This window comes from Rutidosis leptorrhynchoides, chromosome 5 (genome assembly GCF_046630445.1).
Source record: "Rutidosis leptorrhynchoides isolate AG116_Rl617_1_P2 chromosome 5, CSIRO_AGI_Rlap_v1, whole genome shotgun sequence".
Taxonomy (NCBI): Eukaryota; Viridiplantae; Streptophyta; class Magnoliopsida; order Asterales; family Asteraceae; genus Rutidosis; species Rutidosis leptorrhynchoides.
Genome location: NC_092337.1, coordinates 111,456,660 through 111,468,328, shown reverse-complemented (window position 1 = coordinate 111,468,328; position 11,669 = coordinate 111,456,660). Strand labels below are relative to the sequence as shown.

The window sequence follows — 11,669 nt, the reverse complement described above, 5'->3', positions numbered from 1 at the left end:
ACAAAATAGGAGTTCCATTTTTAAAATTTATTTGAAAATATTTACAGTCTTTCTATCTACACCCTCTACGTGTACGACTGATTTAACGACCCCCAATTATAATTGTCTCTCTAAATTCCTTTATTGTTTTTCAAAACCTAATTTTAATTTTTACCTCCCAAATCACATAATCTTGTTTTCTTCTTCATAATTTACCTCCGTGTATATTTCATCGCCCTCCGCGATGTATCTAACCTGAGTAGATATAAGGCTCGACTTGTTGCCAATGGTCGCAGCCAACAGGTTGGTATTTATTGTGATGAGACTTTAGTCCGGCTGTTAAATCGACTACGATACGCACTGTTCTTAGTTTGGCTATTTCTCGACACCGGCCGATCCATCAGCTAGATGTCAATAACGCATTTCTTCACGGACAATTATCTGAGACAGTATACATGCACCAGCCTCCCGGTTTTCGGGACCCCAGATTCCCTGACCATGGTTGCCTTTTGCAGAAATCACTATATGGACTGAAACAAGCTCCTCGAGCTTGGTTTCAGCGTTTTGCCAGGTATGCTCAGCGGATTGGTTTTTGTCATAGCCGATGTGACACATCTCTATTCATTTATCGATATGGACGCGACACTGCCTACCTACTTTTATATGTAGATGACATTATCTTGACTGCATATTCTACAGAGCTACTTCAGCGGATCATCAACTCGGACATCACCTATGCTATGCAGTAGATTTGCCTTTTTATGCTTGATCCTCGGGAGCAACATCTTCATGCTCTCAAACGAATTCTTTGGTATATACAAGGGACCCCTGACCTTGGTCTACAACTATATGCTTCTTCACCTAGCACTTTGGTTGCCTATTCTGACGCTGAATAGGCAGAATGCCCCACCACCAGACGTTCCACCTCCGATTATTGTGTGTTTCTTGGGAATAATCTTCTATCCTGGTCGTCCAAACGACAGATTACACCATCCCGCTCTAGTGCTGAAGTGGAATATCGCGGGGTAGCTAATGTCATGGCATAGACATGGTGGCTTTGTAACTTGCTTCGCGAGCTACACTGCCCACTCACCATTGTGACACTTGTCTATTGTGATAACGTCAGCTATGTCTACATGTCATCCAACCGGTGCAACATGAGCGCACCAAGCTGTAGTGACCCGAACTTTTCCATGATTATATATTAAATGAAAACTGTATTTGCATGATTAAATGATTCCAACATGTTAACCAATCAAACTTGTTAAGACTTGATTAATATAAATGAGTTTCATGTAGACAATTGACCACCCAAGTTGACCGGCGATTCACGAACGTTAAAACTTTTAAAAACGACATGATATATATATATATATATATATATATATATATATATATATATATATATATATATATATATATATATATATATATATATATATATAACATGATATTATGATGAGTAATTATCTCACCAAGTACATTAACAATGAGTTATATACATAAAATGAAAGTAGTGAATTAAGAAACGCGAAACGATATATATAACGGCTATCGTTACAACAACGTCTTACTAAATACATATGTATCATGTTAAGATATTAATACACTATGTTTAACATCATGAAATGATAATTACATATATCATTAAGCATATTAACAATGAACTACACGAGTAAGATGAGACTACTAACTTAAGGATTTCGAAACAATACATATATGTAACGATTATCGTTATAATAGTATTTTACACATTTATATATGATATTAAGATATATTAATACACCATGTTAACATGTTAACATAACAATTTAACATCTCATTTAAGTGTAATAACAATGGATCAATTACATTTAACAAGATCGTTAACTTAAAGGTTCCGAAACAACACTTACATATAACGACTAACGATGACTTAACGACTCAGTTAAATGTATATACATGTAGTGTATTAAGATGTATTAATACACTTTGGAAGACTTCAAGACACATATCAAAGTACTTCTATTTAACAAAAATGCTTACAATTACATTTTCGTTCAATTTCATCAACAATTCTACTCGTATGCAACCGTATTCATACCCGTACAATACACAGCTTCTAGATGTATTTACTATTGGTATATACCAATAGAAAAACATCAAAATCAGACTCTTAATTAGCTACTTTGTTCTCTAGCATGGATAATTGATCAAGTTGGCCATTAGAGGAAATAATTGCACTAAATAACAAATCACAATTTGCATATATACATACATGCAAAACGTGATATAGAGCATACACACATACATCAATTTTATTTCCATTTTTCCACTCTAAATGCTCTCTAATCTTCATCTCTTTCAAGTCCTAAAAACCCTTCATCAATTCAGCAAGTTTGAGAACCAAAAACTAAGTTTAAATCAACATAAGAAAGCTTGATCAAGAACATATCAAGATAGGCATCCAATTACAAGTAGTTTGATTCCAAACTTTTGATCCATCTCAAGAACACTTGCAAGATCAAGAAACCTTTATTTTTCTCAGTTGATTATATTTTTAAATCAAGGTAATACTCATATTCAAACTTTGATTCGATTCCTATAACTATAACTATCTTAATTCGAGTGATAATCTTACTTGAACTTGTTTTCGTGTCATGATTCTACTTCAAGAACTTTTAAGCCATCCAAGATCCTTTGAAGCTAGATCAATTTTTGTCACTTTTAGTAGGTTTATCCACAAAAATTTAGGTAGTAATAATGTTCATAACATCATTCGATTCATACATATAAAGCTATCTTATTCGAAGATTTAAACTTGTAATCACTAGAACGTAGTTTAGTTGATTCTAAACTTGTTCGCAAACAAAGTTAATCCTTCTAACTTGACTTTTAAAATCAACAAAACACATGTTATATATCTATATGATATGCTAACTTAATGATTTAAAACCTGGAAACACGAAGAACACCGTAAAATCGGACATACGCCGTCGTAGTGAAACCGGGGGCTGTTTTGGGTTAGAAAAATAAAAACTATCTTAATATTTGAATTGGAAGTTTGTTTTCTGGAAAAATGATATTACATATGAACATGATACTATATCCAAAAATCATGGTTAAACACAAAGTGGAAGTATGTTTTTCAAAATGGTCATCAAGATGTCGTTCTTACGACGGAAATGACTACCTCTTTAGTAAATGACTTGTAACCTGTATTTTCGACTATAAACTTATACTTTTTCTATTTAATTTCATAAATTACATTTCATTATGAAACCATAGCAACATGAATCACTCAAAACGGATTTAAAACGAAGAAGTTATGGGTAAAACAAAATTGGAAAAATTTTACTTGTTGTAGCTACGAAAATTTTATAACAAATCTACACTAATCATATCCTAGCTAACTTATATTGTATTATACATGTATTCTAACATATATTATGTAATCTTGGGATACCATAGACACGTATACAATGTTTTGACATATCATATCGACCCATATATATATATTATTTGGAACAACCATAGACACTCTATATGCTGTAATGTTCGAGTTCGCTATACAGGGATGAGGTTGATTCCAAAAATATATATACTTTGAGTTGTGATCTAGCCTAAGACGTGTATACACTGGTCGTGGATTGATTCAAGATAAGATATATTGATTTATTTCTGTACATCTAACTGTGGACAACTAGTTGTAGGTTACTAACGAGGACTGCTAACTTAACAAACTTAAATCATAAAAACGTAATAAAAAAATGTTGTGAATATATTTCAATCATACTTTGATATATATGTGCATATTTGATATAGGTTCGTGAATCGACCAGTGGCCAAGTCTTACTTCCGGCAAAGTAAAAATCTGTGAAAGTGAGTTATAGTCCCACTTTTTAAATCTAATATTTTTGGGATGAGAATACATGCAGTTTTATAAATGTTTTACAAAATAGACAAAAGTAAACTACATTCTATGGTTGAATTATTAAACTAAATATGCCCCTTTTTAGTCTGGTAATCTAAGAATTAGGGAACAGACACCCTAATTGACGCGAAATCTAAAGATAGATCTATTGGACCCAACAAGCCCCATCCAAAGTACCGGATGCTTTAGTACTTCGAATTTATCATGTCCGAAGGGAGTCCCGGAATGATGGGGATATTCTATATGCATCTTGTTAAGGTCGGTTACCAGGTGATGTTATAGCGAGGGGGTACGTAATAGTTATTATTTTACTACGAAATATTATTAAATACGATACAATTTTACACAAGTTATTTATTTATTTAAAGAATGAATATACCTAAACCTTACTACAACACTTATAGGCAGTGTACCTAATCATAGAGTAGTGTAGTTTTTAGTAAGTCCGGTTCGTTCCACAGGGAGCTAATTCAAAACGTACTATATTTTTATACAACTATATTTATATAAATATATATAATTATATATAGGTAGTATTATTATTATTATAAAAAGGGGGTTTTACCGTTTAATGACCGGTTTGTCGATTTTATATTTTTAGGTGTAAAGATAAATGACAATAATTAAAGTGCGTAAAATAAATAACGATAAATAAAATGTGATATATAAAATTGCGAGTAATAAAATGACGGTAAATAAAAGTACGATGAAATATGAAATAAAAGTATTATGCTTATTTAAACTTCCGTAATCATGATGTTCGACGTGTTGATTTTAATTTATTATCATGGGTTAACTTTCCTTTGTCCTGGTTTATTCGATATGTCCATACGGTTTTTGTCCATAACGGTCCATCGGTCATAAATATAAAGTGCGAGTGTTCTCGTCAAATTAATCTTATACCCGAAGTCAAATATTCCAACTAATTGGGGATTCGAACTGTAACAAGGTTTTAATACTTAGTTTAATGAATACACCAGGTTATCGACTGCGTGCAATCCAAGGTTTTAATACTTTGTTAACAATTACACCAATTATCGTTGTATGTAATCCACTCCTGTTTTAATGAGATATGAATATTAATTTATCCAATTGATCAGTTTGAATAATCAATTACCCAACCCGAATAATTATTTAAATGATTGTAAAGGATGTCGTATGAACATCACTAAATAGGACATTCATAATCATTTTAATAATTATTAGATTAACTAATTTGAAGATAGATTCGACAGATTCCAATGAGTTGTCGCTCAATTAGACAATACCCCCCATCTATTAATAGTCATAGTCCAATGTCCACAAGTGTCGGTCTTTTGTCCAAACCCGAATTATGGTACAAAATTCAATAACCCCATCTTAATATTTAGCCCAACATCATGATTACTTCGATTTAAATAAGCATAATAATAACTTAGTTACGAGACATTAAATTAAAAAGGAAGAACATAGCTTACAGTGATTTTTAATAGCGTAGCGTTACACGGACATAGTTTCGACTTACAAACTTAAAACATTCGCCACTATAACCTTATTATTATTAACTTAAATTAAAATTAAAATTATAAATATAAATATATATATATATTTTACATAGATAGAAAGAAAGAAAAAGTAATGGTTCATAAAGCAGAATTCGCGAGCTTTTATAGGCCCACTTTGAACTGTACAGCTCCGCGAGTGCGGAGCTTTTGTGCTTCACAGCTCCGCGAGTGCGGAGGTTCGCATTCCAGCTCACACAAATTGGATCCTATCCTGCCGATGTTTATTTTTATAATATATAAATATTATATATATATATATATATATATATATATATATATATATATATATATATATATATATATATATATATATATATATATATATATATATATATATATATATATATATATATATATATATATATATATATATATATATAATTTACATAATTAATTATATATTATATTATATTTATGTGCATAGTTAACTTGTAATTTTAGGTCCGTTGCGTCGTGCATTGAAAGTTGGTTCATGTCTCGGTTCCGGATTTTCGAACGCCTTTTTGTACGATTTAATATCTTATACTTTACGTTTCACGGCTTGTACTCTTGTCATTTTTAGGCGTTTCTCATCAATAATTTGAACCTCTTTAATTGTACTTTGTACTTTTTGGCGTTTTGGTCATTTGCGTCTTCAATTTGTCGAATCTGCCTTTTGTCTTCACCTTTTATTATTTAAACGAATATCACTTGTAAATAGAAGAATTGCAACCAAAAGCTTGTCTTTCTTGAGGGATAATGCTATGAAATATATGTTCATTTTTAGCATTATCAAATATTCCCACACTTGAACATTGCTTGTCCTCAAGCAATATAGTCTTGAAATAAAAATACTAGAATCACTTCTTTATTCTTCACACTTTGTACATCAGTGATTTCTATACGGCGGTATGAACAATGATAGTAACGTTGTGGTTTACAGTCCCACATGACTATGAAAATTTAGATCCGTTAGGAAATTGGATCTTTATGAAAACATTTGATCTTTTAAAAATTTAATCTAGATTTTACCCTAGATAAGTTTTCCAGAATAACCCTTCACCGGTGTTTGCAAAATATTTTCGTGAGTTTTGTGGGTTTCAGATTTGAAAATTTTAGCTCAAAACTTATGGTTTTGTGTTACCCACTTGCTAACCTTGTATTGGGAAAGCAACACGTCCAGTTTACTTGCTCCGTATATTACCTTTTGGTAAACTACCGTCCGGTTGTAAAGGAAAGCGTTGAACAAGCAACTGTTAAGGCAATGTCCAGTGACATGCTTTTAATTATGGTCTATATCGTGTCGGATGCAATTACTATCCTTTGTAGGAGCAATAGTAAAGATCACCCTATAGTTTTTTGGTCTTTCACAAGGTCCTGTCTTTGACCATTCTATGCAACCACCGTTCTTACGGTTGACACCCGATTTGGTTCAGGTGACCTAATGAATTCCAGGTGAATTCCTAGGATTTTACGTTCAATGGTAATGAACGCATTGAAAATGGGTTTTCAGAAAACAAATCGGTTTTAATTTGATCAAAATATTTTCTCGTTCAAGCCCGAGTTTAGATATCATCGAATTTCATGAGTTTGTAATTCTCAATCTTTAAGGTCAATCTCAAGGATTGAGTAATATCAGGCTTAAAAGCTGATTTTTAATCTTTAAGGAGATTATCCTTTCTGGGGGTTTGATTCATTAGTCTTATCAAGCTAATTTGCACGACGCCCTCCCCATTGTACGAGATAGATCCTCTCATGGTTAGGATAAGTCTGACCACTTGGCGACCCTGTTTGATGCTGAGGTCCGTAGATTTCCTGCTGATTTTAGAGATGACTTTTCTAGATTTTTCGTCAACCTACAGCTGGTTTGGACGACAACTTCCTGACCTAAATCAAGAAGCGCGTGTCTTTTTCGGAAGACTTTACTTCCTTTTAATGATGGAATTGATTCATCGTGTAGATCCATCTTTCTTTCATCTTTATTACAATTTACCGGGTAAAACAGTTAATTTAGTCCAAAATAAAAGCACCTGCAATAACTTTACAGAAACATGTGATAGATAGTTTTTAATTGAATAACTTGGTATATTCTCCCCACACTTGGCTTTTATTTATTTCTTTCTTTGCCTTTTTATTATCCTCTTTTCCATTTTAAATGAATTCAAGCATTTTAGGTTGTTTCTCAATTTATGTCCTTTCCGAGGTAACGATAATTTCGGTATTAACACCTAGTTTTCATCGCTCATAAATATGTATAAACATGATTTTGAATTCATGTAGTTGAAATTTTTTCAAATTTTCACAAAATTTGGCAAATAAACCAAGTGCAAACCCGAGAGAATTTATAACCCTTCCCCACACTTAAGATCTTGCAATGCCCTCATTTGCAAGAAATCAGTAACAATTTAAATTATTGAGGGTGATTAGCGTAAAAAGATGATTAAAATTTTACCAAAGTTTCCAAACATATTGTTGTATGCTTTGAATGATAAATGGTGCACTTCATTTGTTCATTCCGTCTGTTGTTACATCACATTTGTTTTTCGTTTTGTCTTCAAAATTATTGCTTTTGCTGAACTTAATGCCAGTTTTTGAAAGTTCGATGTTTTTACCCTGTTTATAAGATAAACTACAAACAAATATATACATACTTTTTTTTAATAAAACCTTTTACTTATAAAACAAATAATTAAATAATTTTAAAAATTTGTTTTCCTTGGTATTTAGGACGAGGACGTTTCGGTACGTTTACCTAATCCGTCCGTCGACAAAATTTTAAAATTTGTCATTTTAAAGCGATTGTTTTAAAAGCAAAGATTTTTGGGTTTTTTAAATATTTTTGGCATACTTTAAATCAATAAGATTAAAAATAATGATAATAAAATTTCTCATCACGCCCTCGGGTAAAGCAATTTCGGTTCAACGACCTAGTCTTCAACTCACGACGAATTTTAGAAATCATTTTTTAAACTTAATGAAATAAAGTAAATTTTGTTTTTAAATTCACACAAAACTTAAATAAAGAAAACATATAAATTTTAAATAAAACCTACAAAACAAAAAAAAATTCAGAATGGGGGGAGAAAACTAGTTCTTTAATGTCTGCTAGCGCAAAAGACCAATCGAATTCCATTCTCGGAACTACACGAGAATAGAACAACTAACTCTAGACAACATTTTCTTTTTAGAACATTTGAATCTCCTCACACTTAGGTAGTTGTGGTGTCAAAATTGTGATTAACTTCATTGTCAATTTCTTTTGGACCATAATCAACTTGCATATCTGTGACTTTTGCTTTAAGCCATTGATCGGATTCCTGTGTAATATCCACAAATTCAACTAATTTCGACTTTTTTTAGGTGAATCCGTTTAATAAGTTTCTTCATTGAATTGTTAATAACGGGGTCATTTAATTTCGCATCAACAACGGGGTTCTTTGTTATCAAGTCATCATCAGGTGTTACTTCATCTTCCACACACTTAGGCGTTTTATTATTGTTAAGCACTACCGTTGAAGTTGGTAAAACAATGTGCTTCTCATCGATCGTTTTTACTAGTTCAACGGTTTTGGTTGGTGGAGATTTAGACTTTTAACTCACAAAGGTGATCGATTTTTCACCATCACTAAGTGTCATTCTACCCTTTCTTACATCAATAAATGCCTCGGTGGACGCTAAGAATGGTCGACCTAAAATTAAAGGAATGTTTGAGTCCTCCTCTATGTCAATAACAACAAATTCGACTAGAAACGTTAAATTACCCACTTGAACGGGTAAGTTGTCAGCAATTCCAACTGGGTGCCTAATGGTTTGATTAAAGAGTCGAACACTCATTTTCGTTAGACTTAACTCACCTACTCCTAATCTCTTATATAATGAAAGAGGCATAACACTCACACTCGCACCTAAATCTGCTAGTGCATCATACATGACACAATCACTAAGTAGACAAGGAACAATAAATTCACCCGGATCACCCAACCTTGGTGGAGGTTTTGGTGGATCTGTCTTTACCGGGTTTACTTTTACGGTTTTTGTTTCTTGCACTTTCTTATTCTTCTTCTTCTTTCCAGATGTATCACAAACTTTATTACCTATTACTTGCTCATACTCAACTCCTTTTCTTAGAAACGGGGTGGGTGGTCTGTACGGTGCCACCACTGGCTTTACATACTCGAGTGGTGGTAGTGGCGTAACTTCTTCATTGTTACTCACATCTAAAACCTTTCCATCTTCTGATGATGGTTTTTAGAATTTGTTCACACCATATTAACATTCTCATTCTGAGGATTTACTTCAGTATTACTCGGTAGCTTTTCTTGTTCCCTCTCACTCATCAAGCTAGCAAGAGTACCTACGTGTTTTTCTAAATTCAAAATGGAAGCTTGTTGAGTTCTTAATGACTGATCAAACCTCTCATTCGTTTGGGTTTGAGATGTAATGAATTTTGTTTGAGATTCCATTAGCTTTGCCATCATTTCTTCCAGATTTGGCTTTTTCTCTTCGGTTTGTTGTGGTGATTTATACAAGCTAGGTCTTTGTTGATTGAAAATATTGTTTTGAGTTGGTTGGTTATTTGGACCTTGTTGGTTGTACGAGTTATTGTTGGGTCCATTTGGATTGTAAAGAATGTTTTGATTTCGATTGAAGTTTGGCCTTGGCGGTTGATAATTATTTTGATAATTATTTCCCGGCATTTGGTTCATGTAGGAAACATTCTCACGTTGTTCCATTGTTTACTCAATGTGACAATCTTTCGTTAAGTGTGGTCCACTGCATTGCTCACAACTGATTCGTATTGCGTGAATATCTTTAGTCATCTTTTCCATTCGTCTTTCGAAAGCATCTATTTTTGCGGAAACAGAATCAAAGTCATGGCTAGAATCGGCTCTAGCCGCTTTAGATGAACGAAAGATATCTTTTTCTTGATGCCACTCATGTGAGTGGGATGCTGTGTTATCAATAATTTTGTAAGCTTCAGTTGAGGTTTTCTTCATAATGGAACCACCAGCTGTTATGTTGATGTCTTTTCGTGTAGCAATGTCGCATCCTTGGTAGAATATTTGTACTATTTGATAAGTATCTAAACCATGTTGAGGACATCCTCTCAAAAATTTTCCGAATCTTGTCCATGCCTCATATAATGTTTCATTTGGCTTTTGCACAAACGTAACAATTTCTCTTTGAAGTCTCACAGCTTTAGATGCCGGAAAGAATTGTTTAAGAAATTTTTCAACTAAAACATCCCATGTATCAATCGCCCCTTCAGGTAACGATTCTAACCAATCTTTGGCTTCTCCCTTTAAAGTCCAGGGAAATAACATGAGATAAATCTATTCATCCTCAACTTCTCTGATTTTGAATAGAGTACAAATCCTATTAAAGGTTCGAAGATGTTCGTTTGGATCTTCTTTTGGCGTACCACTATATTGACATTGATTAGTTACCATGTGTAGGATTTGTCCTTTGATTTCATAATTTAGTGCATTAACATCTGGCTTAATAATGGCGTGACCTTGGCCCGTGCGTGTAGCTCTCATTCGGTCTTCCATACTTAGAGGTTCTTAATTTTTCATGATTGGATTTGTTGAATCTGAATCACTAGAGGATTCTGATTTAATGGTTTCTTCCTCGACAATCTCTGGATGAGTGATTTGTGGTTCAGGAGGAATGATTAGTGGTTCAGGATCTCTGAATTGTCCTTGAATATCCTCCGGATTCTCAATTGTGAGGTTGGGTTTAAAAATGGATTATCGGAAATTTGAATTGGATTACTTGGTCTACTTGATGACGATTCTAAAGAAAAATCAACGGCGACAATATTGGCTAGATGTCTTGATCAAGTTACAGGTGATGAACGTATGAAAGGTGGTGAACGTTTTGCTCGGTGCATTCACAGAATATCCTATTAGTTATAAAAAGATAGAAAAATTATATAAGTTATTAAATTAATAGACTTTTCTGCTTTTACTCACGTTTCGAATAGCCAAAAGATGTAGCAGGGAGCCAGAACCCTTTAAATCGGAAGCTCACAACTCAGTCACTAACAAATCCAACTATTACTACGAAGCAGAAAATTTGGATGTCTATCAATTTAACCCCTTAAAATAATTTTTCGTTTTGAATTATTAGAGAAGAAATAGAGAAAATTCTAAGTCCTAAAAACTAGAGCGACGAGAAATAAGAAAGAAAAAGAGTAGCGTCGAAAAACGTCGAAAAATAAAAAATTGAAAAATAAAATAAGAAAGTAGCGC

At 33.0% G+C, this 11,669-nt stretch overlaps 1 non-coding gene across 1 annotated transcript; it reads left to right on the top strand.

Moving 5' to 3' along the window:
* The first annotated feature begins 10,500 nt into the window (after positions 1 to 10,500).
* Positions 10,501 to 10,607, top strand: LOC139851012 (small nucleolar RNA R71). The gene has a single exon (XR_011760378.1). It is a non-coding gene; the product is annotated as a small nucleolar RNA R71 (small nucleolar RNA).
* Positions 10,608 to 11,669: the final 1,062 nt, after the last annotated feature.